Source organism: Lepidochelys kempii, chromosome 3 (genome assembly GCF_965140285.1).
Source record: "Lepidochelys kempii isolate rLepKem1 chromosome 3, rLepKem1.hap1, whole genome shotgun sequence".
In the NCBI taxonomy this organism is placed as follows: domain Eukaryota; kingdom Metazoa; phylum Chordata; order Testudines; family Cheloniidae; genus Lepidochelys; species Lepidochelys kempii.
This window is the reverse complement of record NC_136382.1, coordinates 125,332,483-125,346,697: the sequence shown is the minus strand read 5'-3', so window position 1 is coordinate 125,346,697 and position 14,215 is coordinate 125,332,483.

Below are 14,215 nucleotides of genomic sequence, written 5' to 3'. Positions count from 1 at the left end.
CCTAATGCTAGCCCACATGCCCTTATTCATGGAATGGTCAATCAGTACTTTACCACTGGCTTTGATGGCTTTCCATCTTTTCTTTGGGCCATATTCTGCTACCCTGTCTCCTGGAAATAAAAGGAACTCCTTGCAAAGAAAAGTACTACTCAGCATCAGAAAGGATAGCAGAATGGGGCCCATAGTTTGTTTCAATAAACTCCGATAAATGATTGCAAGCAGTTAGAAAGACAAGGTGGGTGAGGTAATATGGTTCATTGGTACAGTGTCTGTTGATGAGAGAGACAAGCTTTTTAGCCACACAAAGCTCTTCTTCAGGTCTGGGAAAGGTATGAGTAATGAGCACGGTCTATTACATTTTCCACAGGGTTGGAAGCCTTTGTCTATGCTTTAACTCACCCAAAGCCCACTAAAGTTAGTGGAAAAGGTCTCATGGACTTTGAACAGGCCCTTACCCAGACCAGTAGTGTATGGACGCATGCTACTGCGACCTATTCTGCTGATTTGGCAAGGGGCCTTTCAAGAAAACATGAGCTGACACGAGATTCATAGTTAAGATTCAAGGTGCCACAGAAATTATGGTCAAGACACCCATTTACAGGCACTGCAAACTAAAATTCCCTTTTATTGTTTTTTTAAAGAGCAGTGCGAGCATCACTGACTGGCGGTGATCCCTTGCATCCTCAGTAAAGCCCATCCTGGATTAATCAATCCAGTTGTTATAGGTTGGCATGGTTATGACATTTTATTGAGTGCAAGCTTTGTACAATTCAGTCCTTCTATTACAAGGCTATACACAGCATGTTTAAAATAATGTAAAGTAAAGACAGATAGGAAAGGCAAATAAAATGACAGCGGGAACACATGTGTAAAGCAATGAAGTGATTTAGAAGCTTGTGTCCCGTTTTCAAGTCACCTAGGTATTTAGGAGCCTAAGTCACTTTGACCGTCAATGAGACTTATTTGTGCATATGTATTATGATACAGTCTTTTACACTATCACCTACTTTTTTTTCCACCGGATCCCTGCCTCATCCAGTGCAGAGAATGAATGGTGCTAGTCAGTATTTCTTTTCACCCTCAATCAGAGGCACACATGGAACAGGCTGTGACCACCCCACATTACAGCAGAGTCCAGGTCTGTGGGGGGGGCTTATGGGTGAGCAGCAGTGGCTGGGCAGGGAGCTCCCCAATGAGAGACACTAACCGAGCCTAGCCTGGAAACCCACAAGCAGTTATTTTCTAGAATAGAGCCTGTGGACAGGGCAGCGCGCAAATGGCCATGTCTCCACGTAGGAGCCGGAGGGGGGACATGCCGCTGCTTTTGGGAGCTGCTTGAGGTAAGCTCCAGCCAGAGCCTGCACCCCTGAACCTCCCCCATACCCCATACCCCAACCTCCTGCCCCAGCCCTGATCCCACTCCTGCCCTCCGAACCCCCTCAGTCCCAGCCTGGAGCACCTTCCTGCACCCCAAACTCCTCAGCCCCAGCCCCACCTCACAGTCTGCACCCCCAGTCAGAACCCCCACTTCCCCAACCCCCTGCCCCAGACCGGAGCCTCCTCCCATACCCTGAACCCTTCATTTCTGGCCACACCCCAGAGACCACACCCCCAGCACAGAGCCCTTACCGCCTCCCACACCCCAACCCCTTGCCTCAGCCCAGAGCCCCCTCCCATATTCCAAACCTCTCAGCTCCACCCCCCAGCCCAGAACCCCTTCCTGCACCCCAAACCCCTCATCCCTGGCCCCACGCAAGAGCTCACACCCCCAGCCAGAGTCCTCACTGCCTCCCCTCACATCCCAAACCACTGCCTCAGCCTGGAGCCCCCTCCCAGACCCTGAACTCCTCATTTCTGGCCCCACCCTGGAGCCCGCACCCCCAGGTGGAGCCCTCAGCCCCTCCTGCACCCCAGCCCCCTAAGCCAGCGCGGTGAAAATGAGCAATTGAGCGAGGGTGGGAAGAGTGAGCGACAGAGGGAGGAGGGGATGGAGTGAGTGGGCGGGTGGGGGTCTTGGAGAAGGGGTGGAGCATGGGTGGGACCTCAGAGGAGTTGCGAGGCAGGGAGCAGGCGAAGGGTGTTTTGGTTTTGTGCGAGTAGAAAGTTGGCAACTGTAGATGAAGTAGACCTGACACACTACTGCTAATAGCTAGCCCACTAAAGCAGTGGTTCTCAGCCAGGAGTATGTTTACCCCTGGGGGTATGCAGAGGTATTCCAGAGAGTACATCATCATCTAGATATTTGCCTAGTTTTACAACAGGCTACAGAAAAAGCAGTAGCGAAGTCAGTATGAACTAAAATTTCATAAAGACAATGACTTGTTTAGACTGCTCTATATACCATACACTGAAATGTAAGTATAATATTTATATTCCAATGGCTTTATTTTATAATTATATGGAAAAAATGAGAAAGTAAACGATTTTTCAGTCATAGTGTGCTGTGTCACTTTTGTATTTCTATGTCTGATTTTGTAAGCAAGTAGTTTTTAAGTGAGGTGAAACTTGCGGGGTACATGAGGCAAATCAAACTCCTGAAAGGGGTGCAGTAGTCTGGAAAGGTTGAGAGCCACTGCACTAAAGAAATAAAGGCAAGAATCAGTAACATTAGTGGAATATTGTTCCATTTGTCACATAGTTGGAAGAGTAAGAAGATACATCTACACACTAAAATGAGATTGTGCAACACTATTGTCCTTCCAACATTATGTGTGCCTCAAAAGTGAGGGAGATGGTGAAAGTAAACAACAGGAAGCTGAATGTATTCCACCAACGTTGTTTAAGAAGAATATTAGGCATTTATTGGTGTGCTCATGTAACCAATATGGAACTGCTGTACCACGTAGGTCAGCAGACAAAGGAGTCAATATTAGACAGAGATGGCTATGGTAGTTCGGCCATGTTGTCAGATCACGTCTTGTGGCAGAAGCACAAGGTCCATTGTAGATTGGATTTCACCTGGAGGGAAGAGAAGATGCGGAGGACCAAAAATGACCTATCATAAGACGATCAAAGAGGATGATGGAGACCTCTTACAATGGAGTCAAGCATCTTGCTCTGGATAGACAGCAGTGGGCAAAATATGTTGCCTCACGTGCCACTAGGCCCGGAGAGTCTGAGCCTGAGTGCCCTGAGCAGGAATGACACTGGCAGAGCTGCAGGACTGAAACTCCTGGATGTGGGAGTGCGGTGGATTCAAAGGGGAAAGGTAGCTGTAGTGGTGCGGCCATAACTGCTGCCCAGGTTGCTGGAAGCATCCCAAATGGAAGGCTGAGCCCACGAGGGGGTTGTTTGCTGCCTGTTTCTACTTCCCTTTTTAGCTCCTTTGTGTGGGGTGGGTATTCCAGCCCCCTGGCCAACACACAACAGTCTGAGCTGTGGGAGCTTCAGCTCTGTGCCCTCAAACCTCCCACATCCACCCCCTCTCATGTCTGTCTGCCCCGTCAAAAAATGTCCCACGGCCTGCATGCTAGTCCCTGCACTGTTTCCGCACCCTCTCCCCAGCGCCTCAGCCTGCAGGCCCACGTCCAACACCTGTCTGTGGGGCAGAAGGCTGAGAGGGTGAACTGAGCTAGGCTGGATAAACAGAGAGACAGGAGACATGATGCAGGAGCAGTGACAAGGCTAACATACAGCCAGTGCATTCAGTTGCTGGGGAGATCATTCTCAAGGAGCAAGGGAGAGCTGGGCTGTGGTACATTGTGATGGTAAGAAATTATTTTATAAAAAAAATAAGGAAATTAAATGCCCTGCAACTTCATTAACACAGTGATAAGGTTGCCCATTGGTGTCCTTTACCCTTCCAAAACATCAAGTTCAGCTCTGCTCAAACCTCTGAAAACCAGGAAACGATGCATTAAGGTAACACAAACAAACATCTCAAAAATAGGAAATACAGAGAGTGTTAAGATACTCATGACACCTAGGGTGACCACACAGCAAGTGTGAAAAATTGGGACGGGGTGGGGTGTAATAGGCGCCTGTATAAAACAAAGCCCCAAATATCAGGACTGTCCCTATAAAATTGGAACATCTGGTCACCCTAACAACACCTCATGATACAACCTTAACTCTGCCCCTTTTTGGGAATGATGCCCCAACACATTGATAACACACACATACTAACAGGCTGCCTTTGCAGATGCTACCAAACACTGCGCACATGAGCCCCGTAGGACAAAGTCTAATACCTTCTCTATGCTAAGGGAAAACACAGGTTTAGGTCCTGCATAGGAAACAGGAGCTACCCTCACCTGGCCTACACTCAAACAAATCCTACTCCACACAAAGCACCCCAGACTTGCAAAATATTTATTATTCTCATTATGCTTGCGCTGAGGATTCTTTCTGCCATATTGCCTTCACTTACCCCTTATTAAGCCCTGGAGCATGCCACTACATTGCTGTTAATCCCCCTGGCTACTAATACACAGCTTACAGAACTCAGGGCTGAAAGGAGGCATATTGGATCCTTTGAAGTACACATGCACCTCTCCTTATGTCATAGTAATGTATGCCAGCTGATCCCCCCACCATGCAATATAGCTACACCTAGCACACCAAGGGCAGTGAGTGTAGATAAATGCTGGAATTCAAATCTGTGGCATGCAGCACAAACAATGGCATATTCTCTTAGAACTTCCTTGTGGTCTACTTATTTTGCCCCACATCCTTATTGTATCATGCTCAATGGCTATTGCCAACTCCTGGAGGCAGAGTTAAGTTTCTGTTACAGGGGGTGGCACGTACCTTAACTCCATATTTCTGTTTTCAGACCTTTAAGTGTGTGCTACCTTAGCTCCATGTTTTCAGAGGTTTGAGTATAGCTGAAGTCTATGTTCTAGAGGGGCACAAGGCACCACTGGGCAATATTAATGCTGCATTAATGAGGTTTGGGGTACTTAATTATACAGGTGTATATGTATGGCAGTGTTATCTGTTGCCAAGAGACTCACAATATTTGATGGTTTTCTTAAAGTCCCAGGATCTAGAGTCCTGTAAACATGTGAGCATCTCAGCTTTGCAGGAGGAAACCTTGAAAACTTGAATCCTGAAGGATCAAAAAACAGAAAGAACTAAAAAGACCCCCCAAATGTATATTTAAAAAAAAAATCTCATGAATGTAAGTCAATTTCATGAAGGAGCTCTGACTCCTGATTTTGTTAATGCTCAGGGTTAGCAATACTGTATGGAGGGCTGCTTTAATTTATGCTCTGCTCGCAGTGGTCCCCTATGGGCCATTAGCCAGTTCAGAGTAACCAGTGTGCAGCCCTCTCTGACCCACATACTCTACTGCCCATTCCCAGTGAGCGCCCTTTGCTGATGGCTGTGAGAGGGCCAGAATGAGCTAGTGTTGGCCATTCTTATGTTGGAGGCTATTCTCCGAGGCCATTGCCGCCTCCCTCAGGTCCCTTTATGCTACTGGAGGAAAAGATGAGGTGAACATTACAATAACGAGTTGGGCCTGTTATATCTGAAATATGAAGCTCTCTCTAACCATCAGGAAACAAATATAAATCAGATATTTCTATATTTTAAGGAGAGGCAGACAGAACATTTCAGTCATTATTTTGCATGGCAATATACGTACACTGTGACATGGTTTGCTGATACAGCCATTACTTTGCTGCTATTTCACATAGCATATATGGGCGAGATTCACAAAGGAGAATTCACAAAGGACCTTGGGCGTGGTGGTGCTGAGCATCACTGTGTCCAACTTTTAGGCACCTAGGAAAACACAGGGGTTTACACAGCCTGAGTTAAGCACCTAGGCTCCTCTACAATGAATAGGGAGAGAGAGGCATCTTCGAATGGCATTCACAAAAGCAGCACTACAGGCAGCTTCTCACCTTGTATAAGTAGGGGCATAGCGAGCAGATCGAGGGACGTGATCGTTCCCCTCTATTCGACATTGGTGAGGCCTCATCTGGAGTACTGTGTCCAGTTTTGGGCCCCACACTACAAGAAGGATGTGGATAAATTGGAGAGAGTCCAGCGAAGGGCAACAAAAATGATTAGGGGACTGGAACACATGAATTATGAGGAGAGGCTGAGGGAGCTGGGATTGTTTAGCCTACAGAAGAGAAGAATGAGGGGGGATTTGATAGCTGCTTTCAACTACCTAAAAGGGGGTTCCAAAGAGGATGGCTCTAGACTGTTCTCAAGGGTAGCAGATGACAGAACGAGGAGTAATGGTCTCAAGTTGCAGTGGGGAAGGTTTAGATTGGATATTAGGAAAAACTTTTTCACTAAGAGGGTGGTGAAACACTGGAATGCGTTACCTAGGGAGGTGGTAGAATCTCCTTCCTTAGAGGTTTTTAAGGTCAGGCTTGACAAAGCCCTGGCTGGGATGATTTAACTGGGAATTGGTCCTGCTTTGAGCAGGGGGTTGGACTAGATGACCTTCTGGGGTCCCTTCCAACCCTGATATTCTATGATTCTATGATTCTATGATAAGCAAGCCCATGTGAGATGCCCGCCCAAGACGCATGTACTAAACCCCAGCCCACTTGGAGATAGGCACCTAATTCCAGGCTGCAGCCTCCCTCTGCTCCGGATTCTCAGCTACAAACCCCCTCTTGGAGGGAAGCGGCTAAGCCATTGAGGGAGCAGGACCTGCCTCATAGATTTGTAGCCACATCTTTAGCATACCCACCTGGGATGTGGGAGACCCCAGGTCAAGTCCATGTGAGGGAGAGTAGAGATTTGAACTGGGATCTGCCAGTGCTGTAACCACTGGGCTGTTATGCACATGTGGGGCTCCCATTGTCTCGCCTGTTGAAGCTGTTCCATGTGGATTAACTAATTGAAAAAAGAAGTTGTCATCATTGGAGCATGGGGCGCTTTCTCTCTCTGGCCCAATTACTCTTTTTCATTATTTAGCCACAATGGAACAGCTTCAACAGGCAAGACTGAGAAAGCCCCACCTGAGCATAGCCCAGAGCCCTGGGGTTAGGGGACTCACTTGCGGGATAGCAATCCCACTTCAAATTCTTTCATGCTCCATCCCCAGCCCCAGTGGCTTTGAACTGAGGTTGCCCACATTCCACATGGGTACCCAAAAGATAAGGCTAAAAGTTATGAGGAAGGTCCACCACCACTGTAGATAAGCTCACCATTCAATATGTGAGGTCTGGCCACATTTACTGGATTGGGCCTTGCAGGTGTGTTGGGCAGAGGAACGGCTATCTTCCCCCAGTTTGTGAATTGTTCTGGGGCTTAGGCATCCAGATAGCCAGTGTGGGGGCCACAGCACACATGCTCAGAGGCAAAAGCAGGTGCCTATGGAAATTTTACTGCATGTAGGTACTGAGCAAGTTTAGATGCCTACAGGTTTAGGCTGCAGCCCAGCTGAGGTTTTGTGCAGTCCACTGTGGCCTGATTCTGGAATTTAGGCACCTAAAGTGCCAGCTAAGTTGGGTACCGAAGTCCTCTTGTGAAGTTAGTCCTATAAGCCAAAACAGAAATATGAGAAAAGTTGTAAAATGATGCCTCTCTGGCAAATCACTTACGCATGTACTTAAAGTTACGCACCTGCTTGTGTGTTGGTGAATAGGAATGGGATTAATCAGTCACCACCTTTAAGTTAAACATGTGCATACATTTTAAGCACTTAAAGGTCAACTCATAGTTTGTTGTGACCATAATTAAAACTGCCAGGTGACTTTTGCTTTCTTATTCTTAGATATCTGTGAGTGTGTTAACTGAAATAGTATGTAAAAGTGGAAGTGATTCCTAAAAGTAGTGAAAAACAGCTCAGGATTCATGGTATATTTGTACTAATAATTACATCTGTTGTTTGGGGAAAGCTCGCACCCTTAACTCAGTGCTAGCATAGGTGTTTGTGTTACAGTGCTTGTGTGTTAATTTAGACAGTGGAAGAGGCGCAAACCACCAGCTCCCAACCAACCAATCCATGACAACATTTCCCAGTGGGAACAGGGGCTGGGTAATGGATCAGCCTCTCCAGCCAGCAAAAGAAGCCAGAAAGCAGCCTTGACATCTCCCTCCCAGGGGAGCTGTTTTTATGTATTGCCATCCTTGTGCGTATAAAGACTTCAGTGCATAACCCTCCCGCTCCACAAAATGCTAGTAAAACAAACACTCACTTTCTCCAGTGACAATAGCAATAAAAAACATTGTCATCTAGTTAAAATTGTTCCTTTAGTTGGGTATATTGTGCTGAGCGTTATAACACAGTCTCGGGAACTATTTTTACCCTTGGCAATCATAATTCATTATTGAACATCTAGGTCAGTCATTATAGAGCTAAGTGAACTAAAGATTTGCCAGCGTTTCACTGTAGCTGTTCCGAATTATGGTTTCTTAAGCGTGCCCCTTTTTATGAAACAACTGTGGGGAAAGAAAGCCAAAAAGAGCAGCACTATTTGCTCCCCTCTCGGATAATAAATGAGGTCTCTGGCATTAGACGAATGAGCCATTTAGTGATGTTCTAACTCTAGGGCTTAGGGAAGCGCCCCCAGCTGAATGAGACAAAGTTGCTGAACTGCATCTGAAAATGTGGTTGCAGGTTGAGCACTTCAAACCACAAGAGGGCGCTTCCGGACACAGGTCTAAAGAAAGGCTGTTGCTTACACAGTTCATTAAGAGCACTAGCAGCAGGCAGGATGAACATTCCCACATTCTGCAGGGGTTATTATGTAGCCAGTTGCAGCCGGGAAGGCAGTTTCTGGCATTTAGTGGTGCTCTGTGGCACCGACATTATCATAAGGTCAGAGAATTCATCCAACTCTCGCAGCTCTTATGCACTTCTAGATACATTTGTGGCTATTCAGAGCAAGCCATTTTTTAAAAAAAAAACAACTGTCTGCTCGACGTAAAATGACAGTGCAAGGACCACAAAGAGGATCGGAGGCTGTTTTAATAAGCTGCCTTGCTACTGTGTTAGGAGGAGACAACAGATTGTTCCAAACAAGCAGTTTGCTGTGCCAGCTAAAGAACGGCTCTGGAAAGTTACTAGAAGCCGAGCTCAGGCGCAGCTGTGCCAGTGTGAGCTACGGTGGGAGCACGAGGGTTCAGGGTCTGGGTGGGACTAGACGACATGGTTGTGAACAACCCCGTGGGAGCCTTGTCGACACTAGTGCTGCCAGCGCTAGTGCAACCGTGGGGCAGCAGTAGAAACATGGTCGTGCAGACAAGACCCGGGGGGGGGGTTAAATAAGCTGCTGCTGGAAGGTCATGATGTAGCCTGGGTGTTTTTACAGGAACCCTTGGTAGCTGGCAGGAGGAGCCTCTCAATTCCGCTCCTGGGAGAGGGCCAAGATTCCAGTCTCCCCGCTGCGACTGCAGGGCAGAGGAGGAGAGGACTATAAAGGGAACCCGAGGTAGAGGCAGAGATCGCTTTCCTCTGAATCAAGGGCCAACAGCAGTCAGCGTGAAGGTGGAGATACGCCGATGAAGAACGGGATTCAGTCTCTTCCCCGAGCAGTAGCAGCTGACTCAAAACAAGCACAACCCGCCTTTTAAAAAAAACCCACCACCCACCCCATAATTCATGCTACATCAAAGCAGTGATTACCAGCGCTTTCTGGCTGTCTATCTCGGTTTATTTATGGTGCATAACACATCTTAATGCTATTCTCATGCCATGGTTCAGCTGCCACTGTTCTGTATTTGGGTGGCAAATCAATACACGGTGGCAACAGACAGTATGCTGTTCCCTGAGAACAAAAGGAAATTAATGCTCATCACTTTTCAGGGAGCAGCAGTTTAGGGCTGTTAATAACACCTCCCACAACTGCTTCCGGTCCCTTGACTGGAGGTGGGAGGTGTGGGGAGAGGGGACTTTTTAAGCTTGGCTGGACTCAAAAGAATTGTTACCTCATCTTTCTGCACTGTAACTTTTTCAAACCTTGGTGAGCTGTAGGGTGGTTTTTGACATCAGTCTCTGAAGAGCACTAAATTACATGCACGTGGGTCTTGCTTTAAACTGACTTTGAACTCCTGCCATCAGCTCAGAAGTAAATGCTGCCCACTGCAAAATTACCCACTGTACCACATGGGCCCATTCACCTTCTATAAAGCAAGAGCAATGATGATTTTGTAAGTAAATGCAGTAGCTAGTCCAAGTCGAAGAGAGAAGATTTATTTCTCCTTGCTATAAAATTTACCATCACTCCCCTCTAAGCCTGACTTCTCATTACCATTACTCTCCTTGTGAAATGCAAGTCATTTTGTTTATGCCATGGGAAAAATATATAATCTCTTTAAGTGCGTAGACAGTACCAACATAAAACAAATAACATGGAACAAGGAAAGTGATACAGAACAGGCAGAGGGAACAGAAGTGATTGTACGTGCAACCCTCCTGTGAGTGACACACACAATGCTGCTGATCACATACTGCCGTAGCCTGGTGAGTAGGAGTGACGCTTTTCAAAGGCTCTTTTTAGGCACCTTAATATTCTACCCATCCTTACGACAGTGCTGATTGCACCATTAGCTCGTTGGAGCTTCTGTTCTAAGCCGTCTTCCTGCAGTCAATGTCCATGTTTGTGAATGGTGCCAGGTTGATAGCTGTGTAGCCTGACACCCTCAATCCGCAGAGGAGGTAGAGCAGGGGCAGAGGTCGTGCAAGTTGACCCTACTCTTGCCTGCTAATAGACCTCGCCCTTGAACTGTAGTGATCTCGTCTAGGGGGTGAGAGAGTAATTCAGTCTTATGCCTAGTCAGCCCTTGGCTTTTCTGCTGAGCCTCCCAGTAAGAACGTCAACCAGGGATGGTGGTGTTTGAGCGACGGACATCTGCCCACTGGGGACAAGCCCAGGCCCAAAACTCATTTCACATAGGAGAACAAGCTGCCATCAGATGGCAGCAGCTTTCAAGCACTGCCGTGCCGGGTCACATTCAAACCAGTGACCTACGGAGGAAAGATTCCGTATCTCATTCTAAAGCCCATAAGTCAGCCAGTGCCTCATGACACCCTATTTTCAGAAGCTGTCTCAACCATAAAAATGTGGCCTGGATGGTGTTTTGTTTTCAGACTGCTCAGGGGATATTTGTGCTTTTCACGCGAGCCGATGGAAATGCAGGAATTTCAGCTATTTGCTGCATGCCATTACTTTAAAAAAAATTATTTCAGACCCAGTTTTGAGCTCACACCACTAGAAATACAGACTAACTTCACTGAAGTCAGTGAGATTTCTCTGCATTTACACTGGCATACATGGAAGACAGCATGTCTGGAGGGTATTATCTACACTGAGGGTTTCTGACGCACAGATCCCCACCCCACCCAGGCATCTCTGGAAACATTCCCTTGCTACCACAGACCGCACAGCGTTCCAGCTGTGGAACTAGAGTGCCAAAGCTGAGGAGAAGGCAGCCAGGAGCAGGAAGGGAGAGGCTAGAGGTGCGGGGGTGGGGAGCGTGCATTGACCCCCTCCAAGCCACTTGGAAAATCTGGCAGGGAATAACACAGACTGGAACTGCATTAACTCTTCTGCCGGCCCTCCGCACTTAGGAAAGCCCTGCTTTAAAGGAGGTTACGGGGGTAGTGACCACTGCGAGAAGCCCTAGCAGCATGGCCCCAACAGAACTAAAATATCAGGGAGCAGTAGGGGAGATGTCAGAGCAACTCTGAGGGACAGGGCCCTCGCCTCTTGCAGGGTCTGAAAGATCTATGCTGCTTGGAGGCAGAACTTAGGGAGCAATGCTACCCCCTCTTCTCCCCCCCGCAAGGACCAAGCCTAAGGAAGCCCTTGCTGAGGTTTCTATGCCCCCACCCCCCAGCAGGGTGCACTCTGGGGCTGAGGACAGAATTTGAGCAACAGTTTTCAAACTTCAGAGTAACAGCCGTGTTAGTCTGTATTCGAAAAAAGAAAAGGAGTACTTGTGGCACCTTAGAGACTAACCAATTTATTTGAGCATGAGCTTTCGTGAGCTACAGCTCACTTAGTCTCTAAGGTGCCACAAGTACTCCTTTTCAGTTTTCAAACTGACTTCTGTAGGTCCTTATTCCATGGTGTGCCTTCATCTGATACAGTATCTGGGCTAGGGTGGGGACAGCAACAAAATATAGACAGCGTGACTTCATATGGAAGAAGAAATCCTCCAGACAGGGCTGGATTAACGCTCCTGTGGGCCCGGGGCTTTTAGATTTTATGGGGCCCCTGTATATAAGTCTTTTTCCTGGGAGGGAGTTTGGGTGCAGGAGGGGATTCTGACCTGGGGCAGGGGGTTGGGGTCTGGGAGGGAGTTTGGGTGCAGGAGGGGATTCTGATCTGGAGCAGGGGTGAGGTGCAGGCTCTGGCCAGGCGGTGCTTACCACAGGCAGCTCCCAACCAGCAGCGCAGCAGGGCTCTGGCTGCCTGCCTGCAATAGCCCCATGCCGCTCCCAGAAGCAGCTGGCTGCTAGCACATCTCTTGGCCCCTGGGGGAAGGGAGCCAGCGGGTCTCTGTGCACTGCCTGCACCTGCGAGCACCGCCCCTGTAGCTCCTATTGGCCAGGAGCTGCAGGGATGCTGCTGGGGGTGGGTGCAGTGCATGAAGCCACCGAGTGCCCCCCAGGGGCCGCAGAGACGTGCCAGCAGCAAGCTGCTTCCGGGAGCAACGTGGGGGTATGGCAGGCAGACAGCCTGCCTGAGCGCCCCTTTCAGCAGCCCAGAGATTGCTGCCTGTGATTTACTTTTGTGGGGGCCCCCATGAGCCAGAGCCCTGGGCTGCAGCCCCTAAAGCCGCTCCCTTAATCTGGCCCTGCCTCAAGTTCTGTGGTAACATTTGTAGAACAAGGTGGTTTTCGCATACAGGCTTCATGGATATGGGCAGCAGCCACAGCACTGACAGTTACATGGTAAGAGCTCCAAGGGACCTGTTACTGGCTGCCAGATCAATAATTGAGGGTTTTAAAGAAAGGTCTTAAGTATGTATTTAGGCTAGAGACTGTAATGGCTCCAAAAGAGCTGTTAGTGTCTATTGGCTCAATAATCGAGTCACAACTGGGCGGTTTAAGGGCTGCTCATCAGCCTAAACTTTGAATTTCCTGCAGTTTGTTCTTGGGTTTCATGTCAATGAAGTGCGGGGCCTTCGGTTTTGCAGCTGTGTCAATGTGATTGGGTTTGACAAAGAAAAGCAACAGCTTTTTGGTTTGTCTTTTTGAATTCAAGGTTCTAGTAGCTCTGAAGTTGACTGAAAAGGTTCTCTGCATTAGCCCTTCGTGCACCCTAGTTAGACCTTACGACAAAAGGGAAACAGAATATAGACTAAAAAAATCCCCGTTACAATAGCAACCTATTTTGGCCAGCTGAGTGGTGCTTTCTCTTGTCCCATGAGTGAATCCCCCCACCCCACCCCACCCCTCAAGAGGAAGAGATAAGGGATGAGTGTCCTTGATGGACAGCATCCATTTATACAACAAGCAGAATCAGGGGACGCACAGGAGAAAGACACATGATGCTGATGATTAGAAAAAAGAGCCACCTTGCTTTACCGTGCAATATTTAAATGTGTAGGCCAGTGGTGGATCCAGAAATATTATATCTTCTTTAATTCTCTATGACAGATTACACACAGATTTGGCAAGCTGGAAATAACTGTGCAGGCAATTCCCTCTATAAGAAAGGTGTTTTGTTTTTTCTTAGAGATTTGTTTGTTTCATCAAGACCCCACCGTGTGATATGAGTAATATCTCACATCCAGACTTGCTACTTCACCTTCAAAACTGAGAAGGCCTGGACTTGATTATCTATATTCCCCACTATGTGCTGCAGGAAAACGTTGGTTGCCCACAATAGAAAAATAGATATATGAATATTATACTCTAATCAGCTCAGTGACTCACAGTAAGAGAAATCCAGGATTAGAGAGAATATTTGGCTTTCTACTACAGGGCCCTGTTCTCACCCACACATGAGGTGATTTAAGTCAATGGCAGTTAATCCTATCCTGCAGGATGCGAGTTGGGCCCCTACTTTGGCTTTTGTACATGAAGGAATAACACAACCAGCTTCCCAATTCATTTGTGACTGCATTTGTTATAGTCCTGGGCCAAATTCTCCTAGCTGTTCCACAATGAATCTAAGGTCACTCCACTGAGGCCTTCTTTCTTCTCAGGGAGCACGGTACCTGACGATTGTTACCAGCTAATTGAAGGAAATGGTGTGGGGGCCTTTTTTTAGAATTCTGGCAGCTTATCTCTGATTTGTGCCACTGAGGAGGAGCTAGATTGTCCACTGCCTGGGAAATGTTGCGATTT